This window comes from Neoarius graeffei, chromosome 2 (assembly GCF_027579695.1).
Source record: "Neoarius graeffei isolate fNeoGra1 chromosome 2, fNeoGra1.pri, whole genome shotgun sequence".
Lineage (NCBI taxonomy): Eukaryota > Metazoa > Chordata > Actinopteri > Siluriformes > Ariidae > Neoarius > Neoarius graeffei.
In genome coordinates, this window is record NC_083570.1 from 116,727,473 (window position 1) to 116,739,916 (window position 12,444).

A 12,444-nucleotide genomic window follows, 5' to 3' on the forward strand; every position below is an offset into this window, starting at 1 on the left:
GAATATTCATAATTTCACACAATGAACAGGCATGACATGGCATCATGCAAACTTCATAACACAAAATCACACTGTGTCAAGCAACGGTGACACACAGGGGCGTGTTTAGCCTCTTTTTGGGGGTGCTCAAGCACCCCCAAAAAAGAGTTCAGCACCCCCTAGCTCAGCACCCTCAAAAACACTGCTTTTGGACGTAATTTTCAGAAATAAGTGCCCTCGTGCACTGCGCAATGAGTGTGTGCGCGGGCGTGTGTGTGTTCTTGAATTCACCTGTTACGTGATAGTTCTATGAGCAGTAAAATCCCTCTCCTCCTTGCGTCCCCTCTGATTGGGTTGCGTGTCCGCGCAAGCGCTTGCTACGACATGGTGTTTTTTTAACTGGATTCCACGCCGATGAGGAACTCGAAGTAGCACCTGAGTATTACTGGCATAGCGAGATGTGAAGGTACGGACTGGAGTTACAATTGTTAAACACAACACAATAATATGCATAATGCAATATTGATGTTCCCTGGTCTATGAACAGAATGATAAAAACGACATTTATCATCCATATCGAGATACTTTTGTGCAGAGCTGTACAAGTGCTACGGTGCTAGACCACCGTGTGTTAGTCAATTTTATTTAATGTAACATAGCGTTTACGTTTGCTTATCATTCTTATCATGCTTATCAACAAAAAATATAAACTAATGTAAACTAATGTAAAATCATAATAATACACACTATTATTACACAATACACAATAACACATTAATTAACAATTACCACTGTTCAAAATGAATAGCTCCAACATTACAAATGCAGTAGTAGGTCTTGTTTAGTTAAAAATATAACGTAAATATTTGTGTCAGTGGTTGTAAATGTGTAGATATCATAGTTTATTGGGTCAGCTTCTGTTAAAACATTGCATAAGTCTAGTCTTGTCTAGTCTAGTCTTCTTGTCTAGTTAAGTCTAGTCTAGTGTGGACAGGGCCTAAATGCGGAATAAACGTGGAAACACTGTCGTTCAAGCCAGGCGCCTCTGTCAGCTCTGGGGGCTAAGCACCCCCAAAGATCAGATGCTAGAATCGCCCCTGTGCTATCACTTGGTTTCACATCATCCTGCAAGCCTTCATGAAGTGTGATGGGGCCTGTGTCCTGTGCTGCTGCTGTGAGGCATCATCCATTTGAAAGTTACGCACACCTAAGTTACGCATCTAAATGATTTGCTGCAACCAAATAATTTTCAACAGGATTGGGAACATGTTCATTTTTGTCCATCCATTGAATCACATCATTCTTGAATGTACTGCTGTACTTTTCAATACTTGAAAACCAGTCATTCTGTTTAATCTTTTCATCCTCAGGTAACAGTGGAATTATTGTTCGATGCAGGTTAACAGCAGTATCAAGGAGCTGAGTGAGAATTTGCAACTGGGATTTCAACTCTTGCAGGGGCGTAGCCATCAGTTTAGAAGTGAGGGGGACAAATTGTTCAGAGGTTTATTGAGTGATTTATCATCCTCTCGCATTCAGTTGCACCTCTCCTTAGCAGCTAAAGAACCACATAACCACAAACAGCACAGCACCAGGGAACCGACTATAGTTCTTTAAAATGATATACTATCAAAATCTAAAGTCAAAATCTATAAATCTATGAAGTAAAATTTATAAATAGAATTAAGAATAGTAGTAGTGACATAGCTATATATTCTCTTCTCACCTGTGACCCTGCATAATCATCCCTGTTGGCCTCTGGTCCACTGTCTCCTCTCTCACCCTGCTCTTTCTATTGTGGCAATAAAGATTAAAAAACATGTGGAAAGCAACATTTTGAAATAGAATTAGGAATACGGTAATAATAATCAGCAAATTCATGTACTTTAAACTTTAACTACCACAAAAATAAATTAAATCTTTACAAAAATAACAGTCAAAGGAACACAAATACATTTATATTCTTATTTTCTACCCGGAAGTGAGTAATCTTAGAGCAGCCAAAATAGTAATGTTACTCAAGTAAGAGTATTGTTACTTTAGAATAATATTAGTCAAGTAAAAGTAAAACGTATTTTGCAACAAAACAACTCTTAAGAGTACAATTTATCCAAAAAGTTACTCAAGTAAAAGTAACGGAGTAAATGTAACTAGTTACCAGAGGTGGGTAGTAACGCGCTACATTTACTCCGTTACATTTACTTGAGTAACTTTTTGGATGAATTGTACTTGTAAAAGTAGTTGTAATGCAGCATACTTTTTACTTTTACTTGAGTATATTTGTGAAGAAGAAGCGGTACTTTTACTCCGTTACATTGGGCTATATTCTACTCATTACTCGCTACTTTATTTTTATTGATCTGTGCAATGCGTGGTCTGTTTGTTTATGTTTTGTCGAGACTTCCAGCAGAGGCTCTGTCACATGACCGCATCTCACCGATCAAATTAGTGTTGTGACGTTCGCGAACGAACCGATTCTTTTGAACAGCTCCTAGGCATGAACGATGAGAACCGAGTCTCGAGCTGGGGGAGCTGTTCTTTCTGTCGTTCTTTTTCTGTACTGTTTCAGATGAAAAAGCTCCTCTTTTACTCCTCCTCCCTTCACTGAGTTAAGGCCAATTTATGCTGACAACCCAGTCCTCGCAGATGGCGTCGCAGACAGTGTCTGCGTAGCCCCCCCACCTTCGCAGACGCTCTGCGCGCACCTCCCAAAAATTGTGACCACCGCAGAAGCCTCGCAGACAGCGCCGCAGACAAGAGGGCTCTGATTGGTCCACTCTACATCCGCTGTACACGCACTTCTGCTTCCCTACTTTCCCGGTTTGGTTTGTTTTCACGACCGGCATTTTTAAAAACACGAGCGAAGATGGAGCAGCACGAAGAGCGGTTGATTGAGGAAGTGAGGGAGTACGTACATCTATACGACTCCAGTTCTAGTCATTATAATAAAAAAAAGTTCTAGTCATTATAAGTAACCGGAGGATAAACACTCCACTAACGACACCCACCAACTACTCCTAGCGACTTCGCGCCCCCTTGCGTTGTGCCGGTGAATAACATCGCGCACGCCTATTACTCCCCGTTCAACGATAAATTACAACTGTCTGCGAAAAGCTATCTGCGAAAGCCTTGTTGCAAAGGCATGCAGAGGCCTTTAGGGAAAGGTTAGCCTGGGCCCGCCCATCCTAAGTGTGACGCAACACGTGCGCACGTGCGCTCTCCAGAAAGAAAAAAAAAACCCTGCGTGGCTCTGTTTCAGAGTAGTTAATTGGAGAATTGGAGGGTTGGGGGGGGGGTGGCACCAGTTGTGCACGCTGTCTTGCTATAATGTTGTTGTGTGATATTAATGATAATATTGTGGACTACTTTGCACGGACGTTCATTTAATTTATTCTATCATTTTGTTTGTTCTATTTTTGTGTATTTTATTTATTTATCTGTTTGTCTAGTTGTATCTATTTTTCTAATTATAATATATTTTTTGCATTAATAGTTTGTTTTTTCCTCTTAAAATAATCTTGTGTTCTTGTTATAACTTTATCTATTTATCTGACTGTTTAGTTGTATCTATCAGGGGCGTGTTTAGCCTATTTTTGGGGGTGCTCAAACGCCCCCAAAAACGAGCTCAGCACCCCCTAGCTCAGCACCCTCAAAAACACTGCTTTTGGATGTAATTTTCAGAAATAACTGCCCTTGTGCACTGCACAATGAATGTGTGTGCGGGCGTGTGTGTTCTCTTGAATTCACCTGTTACGTGATAGTTCTATGAGCAGTAAAATCCCTCTCCTCCTTGCGTCCCCTCTGATTGGGTTGCCTGTCCGCGCGAGTGCTTGCTACGACATGGTGGTTTTTTTAACTGGATTCCACGCCGATGAGGAACTCAAAGTAGCACCTGAGTATTACTGGCATAGCGAGATGTGAAGGTACGGACTGGAGTTACAATTGTTTAACACAACACAATAATATGCATAATGCAATATTGATGTTCCCTGGTCTATGAACAGAATGATAAAAACCACATTTATCATCCATATCGAGATACTTTTGTGCAGAGCTGTACAAGTGCTACGGTGCTAGACCACCGTGTGTTAGTCAATTTTATTTAATGTAACATAGCGTTTAAGTCTAGTATAAATGCGGAATAAACGTGGAAACACTGTCATTCAAGCCAGGTGCCTCTGTAAGCTCTGGGGGCTAAGCACCCCCAAAGATCAGATGCTAGAATCGCCCCTGGTGACACATAAAAAACAACTTCACACAATGAACAGGTGCAATTTTGTTCACCACCAACAGTGACTTTAGTGGGTGCGTTTTACTTTTTTCCGATTTAGCGATACTCATAACAAAAATGGCATGGCATCATGCAGTCTTCATAACACACAATCACACTGTGTCAAGCAGTGACACTGTAAGGTTCGCTAGATGTGGGTGGAGCACAGAGGACGGCAGGACAGAGACTGAGTTCGCAAAAAACTCTTTTATTTTCACTTTTCAGTGGAAGCGTTTCTCTCTCAGCCACACACGCACGCACGCACACACATTCCAGTCCTCGGGTTGTGGAGAGAGCCCCTCTGCTCTCGCTCTCCCTCCTTAAATAGCCCGGTTTACTGGGGAGAACACACACAAAACATAGATTAATCACACTCAGGTGAAGCGATTCTGCCACTTACCTTCCCCAACTCCGCCCTCCTGTCACAGACCGGCGCTTGACCACGCCCCCGCTGCCACAGACACATAAAAGAGAACTTCACACAATGAACAAGTGCAGTTTTGTCAACCTACATGCAATGGTGGTGCTACAGTAACATTTACAGATTAGTATAACAAATAGATTTATAGATATAACTCATTCTTATATTGGTGCCACCACAATTTCTACCACTTCATAACTTTTATCCCCCTTTCCTTCACAATCCACCTGGAATAACATCCATCTCTCTCCATCGCTTTCCTCTCTACTATTCCTTCCCCATACACTGATTTCCCACCTTACTTTCCAGAAAACTGCCAAAGACCAGACAAAACAAGGAATCAATAAATATCATCAGAGCAGACTTGACCTCATTCTTGGCATTACAGTAAGGCAGGCCTACTGGGTTTGAATTAAATGATAGCTAACGTTAAGCTAGCTGATACATTTCCTAACATTGACTAGCCAGCTAACTGCACTAACATTTCCATTGGGACAAAAAACCCTGTCCTGTGGGGAAATTCTGACTGACTTTCCTCTTCTTTGTAAAGAATGTCCTTATGTCCATTGTGTCTGGGAGCAAATACTGCAAACAATTCATCATCAATCAAGAATACCCCATTAGGCTAAGCTTATTTCACTGTTTAGTTGAATATTAATTTAACGTGTCCTAGGGTTAATTTTGAGGGCAGATAACAAAAGAATAAGGTTTTAGCAAAAGCTAGACATTGTGAGGTTGCAATGGGGATGACGTCACCTCCTCCACTTTCCAGCAGCTGCACCAACATTTCTCTGCTCACGCTGAGATTCACTTCACTCGCGCGCTGTGAGTTGTTGTCGGGAACGCCCGGAAAACCCGGAGTGGATTTTCAGTGGTCTGTGTTTTCTCTTATCCATCAAGTGGAATGGATTCTTTCACGAAGCAATAGAAACGGCGCTGGGTGAACTCATATTTTATGTTAAATGTGGGGGGTCCAAACGAAGAATTATGAAATGTGAGGGGGACACGTCCCCTTCACATTCAGTGGTGGCGACGCCCATGCATTTCCCCTTCTCCATTTTAGCCTTTTTTAAATTTTTTATTTATTTATTTTTTTACTCAGTAATGGTTGTGATGTAAAATGTACCGAAGTACACTACTTAAAAGAAAACATACTTAAGTAAAAGTAAAAGTACACTCTTTAAAAATGACTTGAAAAAGTATAAGTACACAAAAAAGCTACTCAAGTACAGTAACGCGAGTAATGTAATTCGTTACTTTCCACCTCTGCTGGTTACTGGTTTTTTTTTTTTTTTTTTGACAGATTCTCATTTTTATATCAAGCAGGATAACATTAATGACCTGCCCGTGGTGGTATATTTCAATTTTGTATTTGATTTCATTAGATTGTTTCAGTTGAAATTTACATTTACAAATGTATGCAACATTCATTTATATTTTCAAATAAAACTGTGCTGTAAGCGGCTTTGAATTCATTTCTGGGTTTCGCAGGTACCATGCGATTAATCATGATTAATCACAGGAAGTCATTGAGTTAATCCGATTAATATTTTTAATGTTTGCCCACCCCTAATATATATATATATATATATATATATATATATATATATATATATATATATATATATATATATATAAATTTAATACACACCACAGGCGATTGCTCTAAGACAACGAGGGAGGCTCAGCCTCCTCTAAAAATGACGAACATCGTGTAGGATGAATTGCGCTAAGCTTATGTTATAGCCAACCTTATAACATTGCTATTTCAGATCCAGACTCATAGAAATATATGTGCTCAACCCAACTACAGTGCGAAATCATTCCGTTATAACTTTCCCCAGTTCGCCTAATGTGTGCGTGAGTTTTTCCCCCTCGTGACAACACGATGCAGCCCAGCCTCAGTGGACTTCAATGGCATTTGGGAGCTCTGCGCTTTTCAATATCAAAATACAAGACGATTATTGGATAAATACTGCGAAAACACCCGCCCACGGACTCCCAGCCTCACAGTGGGAGGGACATGGCAAAGCTTTCCGCGAGGAGACTGGTGATTGGTGAAAGCGGCCGGATATTTTCTTTGATTGACAGCTCGTTTCAAATATAGACAGGCAGCGGTGAATTTCAGTTCAGTCCCATGCGGATTCGCAAGTGCTGTGGTGTATTGTAAGAGATCAGCTTACATTTCGATTTCATTCATTCCATACGGTTTCTACCAGCTTTTTTAGTTTGTACTGTATATATTTTCATTGTAAATAAAGTGTAAATATAGTGTTGTCAAGTTTGCTATCTTAGTTCCAGAAATTTCGTTTATTTGAGTGACTGAACTTGAACTTGAGGGGGCTAGTCAGCTCACAAGAAAGCTGCGCACGGATGCCAAGCATTGCTGATTTAATTTTGGCAAAGCCATTTGCCAGTCTTCCTTTCGAAGAAAAAAATTAAATTAAAGAGCAGGGTAGACCAACGCCTCAAATTGACTTGGTGAAAAAGGTAGGGAATAATACTCGTTCCTTTCAGCTCTCCTGGTATGAGAAAGTGAATTGGCTAACAGCAAGTGACCCACATCAACAACAGTAAATAGGCTACTTTAGTAATATGTCATGGATGGACCAAAAATATAGAATCTATTTAAAATGTTTATGCTGAGTATATTATATTGGAATATATATTTTTTTCTGGATATGAATTAAACACAGCTACAATTTGGAAAACATTTTTAAACAAAAACACAGCCGAGAACATTTCACACTACAGACCTGGATTAAAAGTGAAGGGTTATCAAAATTGTCAATAAAACATTTCTCAGTCAAAATAAGTAAAATATAGGGAAAGTGTCATTGAATGAAATGTGTGGCACCCAGCTCTATGTTTGGCTCCCCAAGGTCAGTGCTTGTGCCTATTCCAGAACACTCTGCTGTTACTGCTGAGGTTCCTGACAAAGAGCTGCTTTCAATAATGATAAATTTTTAAACAACATGCCACAATTTTAAAACATAAAATGTTAAAATATACCCCCCCAACACCACCATCATGTATATTGGACAGTAGGCTAATGGGCAAAAAGAACCTGTTATTTCACAGTTTGTGACCCTGCCAACAATCAGCCAGATCAGAGGCAAAAGTATGGGCAAAACTGATGTGTTTTTTCTTTTTTCTTTTAAAATCTGGAAATATTGTAACCGACCAGCCTCCCCTGTTTGAAAGACTACCAGCCGCCACTGATACACACACACACACACACACACACACACACACACACACACAGATATATACAGGGCCGGTTCTGCCCTAATCTGGGCCCGGGTGCAACATCGCGCAACCCCCCCCCCCCCCCCCCCCCCCAAAAAAAAAAAAAAAACACACACACACACCAGTCTAAATCAGGACAACTATCACATAACTATAAACATTTTACATCAACTATTTTAACTAAATGGGCTATAATAAATAAGCCTGCAGCCATGGCAGGCTGCCTTAAAAAGTAACCGTTCAATGACACAACTGACAGCCTGCGCAGCCACGGCGGGCTGCCTTAAAAAGTAACCATCCCTGTGTCCTCGATTTCTTCTGTTCGTCTACTAAGCCAAGAAGTATACAGTAAACTCGTTTTGCATTTTCTGCCTCCTTTTTTGTATTTTCGACCCTGCGTTTATTTTCTTTCCTTTTCTGAAAACCCGATTTGTGTCCAGACATTTTGTTCTGCTACCAACGAACTCGTCAGGTCTCGTCTCTCGAGCCCGCGATGATTCCCGTGGGAGGGGCAACAACTGATACATTTTTACAAACAACCAATAAACAGCCAATAGGGAGGTTGCAATGTTCAGGCTCTCCTTTGCTCAGAGACACTCAGTAATGCACTTATTCAGGAGCAGAGAGAACTCTTTATTTTTTATTTTATCTTATTTTTTGGGGCCCCTCTCCACACCAGTCCCGGGTGCAAATGCTACCGTTGCTACCCCTCCAGAACCGGCCCTGGATATATATATATATATATATAAATTGGAGCAAAAGGACATAAAATAAACAGTCAAATGCACTTGAGGTATAGCAGGTAAACATGAAATAAGCAGTATAAACAAAAAACTAATAGCTGTTAAGGTGAGGTAGTGTGGAATAGTGCAAATGAGCGAGGTAAAGTGAAATGTGCAGTCCCTGAGTTCAGTGTGTGAATGAATGTTGAGAGTGTATATGTGTGTGTGTGTGTGTGTGTGTGTGTGTGTGTGTGTGTGTGTGTGTTGGGGGGGAACTGTGAGGGTGACATGATGTCAGATGTTGAAGGGGGGCAGGGGTGTGTGCGGGCAGAATCTGTGGCAGGGGGAAGAGGGGGGAGGAGGGGCAGAACAGGGAGGGAGTTGGCCTCCTGACCACCTGGTGAAAGAAAGTGTCCTTGAGCCTGCTGGTTTTGGCCCAGAGACTCCACAGTCTCCTCCTCGACAGCAGCAGGCTGAAGAGGCTGTGAGATGGGTGGGTGGGGTCACCTGCAATCCTGATGGCTTTGTGGGTGAGGCGGGAGTTATAGATATCCATAAGAGAAGGGAGAGAGACACCAATGATCCTCTCAGCTGCTCTCACGATATGCTGCAGTCTTACAGCAGGACACAGTGCAGGCGCCGTACCACACGGTGATGCAGCTGGTCAGGATGTTCTCAATGGTGTCCCTGTAGAATGTGTGCATGATGGGGGGCCGGGGCTCTTGCTCTTCCCAGTTTGCGGAGGAAGTACAGATGCTGTTGGGCTTTTTTGGCCTGTGATGCGGTGTTGTTAATAAGTTAATAAGTATCCAGTGTCTAATGTCCTTCACACATTCCTCAATTCTATTAAAGTGCACATCTTGGGTATATTTACAGTGGTGCTTGAAAGTTTGTGAATCCTTTAGAATTTTCTATATTTCTGGATAAATATGACCTAAAACATCATCAGCTTTTCACACAAGTCCTAAAAGTAGATAAAGAGAACCCAGTTAACCAAATGAGACAAAAATATTATCCTTGGTCATTTATTTATTGAGAAAAATGATCCAATATTTCATATCTGTGAGTGGCAAAAGTATGTGAACTTTTGCTTTCAGTATCTGGTGTGACCCCCTTGACCCCCTGGCTGGTAGTATCATGGTTTGGGCCTGTTTTGCTGCATCTGGGCCAGGACAGCTTGCCATCCTGGCGCAGATGCAAAAATTGTCAAAATTTGTCCCATATGAACTGTAAGAACACACAATGCTGGTACAGCAATAGAAAAATGTCATTTTACCCAAAACCTGACTTGACAAAACAGTTCCATTCTCACGAAGGAATAAAATAAGCTTCATCCTCATGCAGGGACACGCCCACATTTTTAACAAACATTATAAAACAATTTAATATTTATAAACCACAAGAAAAAACCTGTAACATGATAACCTGTCCCTACTCTCCCCACCTGAACATTTTTAAAAAATCCTGAAAAGTTTTTCCCCCGAAATCAAGGTATTGAAGTATGTAACCTAGCATTACCATACATAGTGTTATTTATTCAATAGTACTATACAGGGATAGTCAAAATTATGTTAACACTTAAAAACAAAACATACAGCATATGTGCAAGATGATTTATTGGAGGGTCTCAACCTGTTTGCCATCGTGTTCAACACACAAAAAACAGCTAGCAACACCATTTAATCTGTCACCCATGGTGTACGTCTCTTTACTGGAGAAAAAGAATCCATTAGTGTTGACATAATTTTGACTAACCCTGTATATGGTGACCCAAGGCCACAGACTTTAATTCCTAACAAATCCCCAATTCTCCAGTGTACATTACATCATAGAATGGAGGAGGAGGTGAAGTAGAAAATACAAGTTTTGGTTGATCAAATGTTGAACTGTACAAACCTTACTGCAGTGTCCAGCTTTGGCTCCAAAGGAAGTAGGTTACTCTCGAGCTAAGGTCTCACATAGTCAAAATCACTTCACAGTAGATGATTTTGAACCTTCTGGGGGTCAATCTTTTGTTGAAATACATGAGAGCCAGGGAGCTACCTTGACAACCGGGAGGGTGTGGCTTCCATCCCTGGAAAGTTTCATTGTGTTGAAAATTGCTGTGGGTCAAGTGCTGGATGAATTTATCTATCACAGCTGTGAAGGCATACATAAGGCTTACATAGGTTACCATAGAATTCCATTGCAACCCATCCATCCATTATTTGTAACTGCTGTGCAGGGTCGCGGGCAAGTTGGAGCCTATCCCAACTAACTATGGGCAAGAGGCAGGGTACACCCTGGACAAGTCTGACACACAGAGACAAACAACCATTCACAATCACACCTACAGTCAATACAGAGCCACCAATTAACCTAACCTGCATGTCATTGGACTGTGGGGGAAACTGGAGCACCCGGAGGAAACCCACGCGGACACGGGGAGAACATGTCAACTCCACACAGAAAGACCCCTGTCGGCCGCTGGGCTCGAACCCAGGACCTTCTTGCTGTGAGGCGATAGTGGTAACCACTACACCACAGTGCCATGTGTTAAAATTGTGTTGAATTTTATTCCATGAACTAAATAAAGCAGCTGTGTGTTCAGTTTCCAGAGTGGTGATGATCATTTCAGCTGATCACATATCTGTGGACCCTGGATAAAACATCACTCTGCTCTGTAACATCACTCATTATTCAGAGATATCGTGATATCAGATGAACTCGACTGATGTGAGGCAGATTGTCAAGGTAGGCAGTGGTGTAAGTGGTGTGTGGATAAAGGATTTTATCCATGAGCTGCTGAAATGTTGTGGTAGCCCCAAATAACCCGAACAGAAGGGTGGCAAGCTGGTGTAAATCAAACATAGTGGAAAAGGCCGTTTTTTTCTTGGGATAAGGGAGTCAAGCGGATCTGCCAATATCCCTTTGTTAAATCCAGTGTTGAATAAAAGCAAGCCACACATAACCGATTGAGCAGTTCATCAATGCAAGGCATTGGGTAGGCATCAAATTTAGCCACCGCATTGACCTTGTGATAGTCCACACAGAATCGAACCAACCGGTCAGTTTTGGGAACCAACACTACCGGCTGCTCCAGTCACTATGTGACTCCTGGATTATCCCCATCTCAAGCCTGACATTAAGTTCATCCTGAACTACAGGTTTTTTGTGTTCAGGTAAGCGGTAGGGGCGGCTACGCACCACCACCCCTGGGGGCGTCTCGATGTGGTGTTCTATGAGGTGGGTCTGACCGGACAGGGGTGAGAACACATCGAAAAACTCCTCTTGCAACCTGGCAACCTCTATGAGTTGGGACAGTGAGAGGTGGTCTCCCTGGGGACTAGGGTGGGATGAGCAGTGGATTTTGTTTTAATTTCTGGCCCCAGCTCCTCCCTCTCTGGAACTACCATTGTCAATGTGACAAGGACCACCTTGTTCTATAGTTTGAGCAGATTAAGGTGGTATATCTGCCATGCCCCACCCCATCCATTCACTTCACCTCACGGTCAACATCCCCAACTCGTTCTGTGACTACAAAGAGCCCTTGCCACATCGCAAGGAATTTAGAGCTCGATGTGGGTAATAATACGAGAACCTTATCTCCAGGTGTGAATTCTCTAAGGCATGCCTCCTGTTGTACAGCTGGGACTGGCACTCTTGTGCCTGCTGCAAATTCTCTTGGGTGAGGTGACTGAGGATGTGGAGTTTTGCATGCAGGTCAAGAACATAGGCGAAGGGCCAGCCGACCTCCTCCAGTGTCAGCACATGAAAATGCTGTTGGTGTTGCTCAGGGGAGTGGCCGACTTGCTGCAGGATTT

General features: G+C 42.0%; 1 protein-coding gene across 2 annotated transcripts in view; it reads right to left on the minus strand.

Moving 5' to 3' along the window:
* Nucleotides 1-4,495: 4,495 nt before the first annotated feature.
* LOC132882145 (butyrophilin subfamily 1 member A1-like) overlaps nt 4,496-12,444 on the minus strand; it is a 64,702-nt gene continuing 56,753 nt past the window's right edge. The window contains exon 8 of one of the 2 annotated variants that reach the window (XM_060915414.1): nt 4,496-4,586. The gene's annotated coding sequence lies outside the window, so the exon portion shown is untranslated. Of the gene's footprint in view, nt 4,701-12,444 lie in introns of both variants that reach the window. The other variant, XM_060915413.1, reaches the window with a different exon arrangement.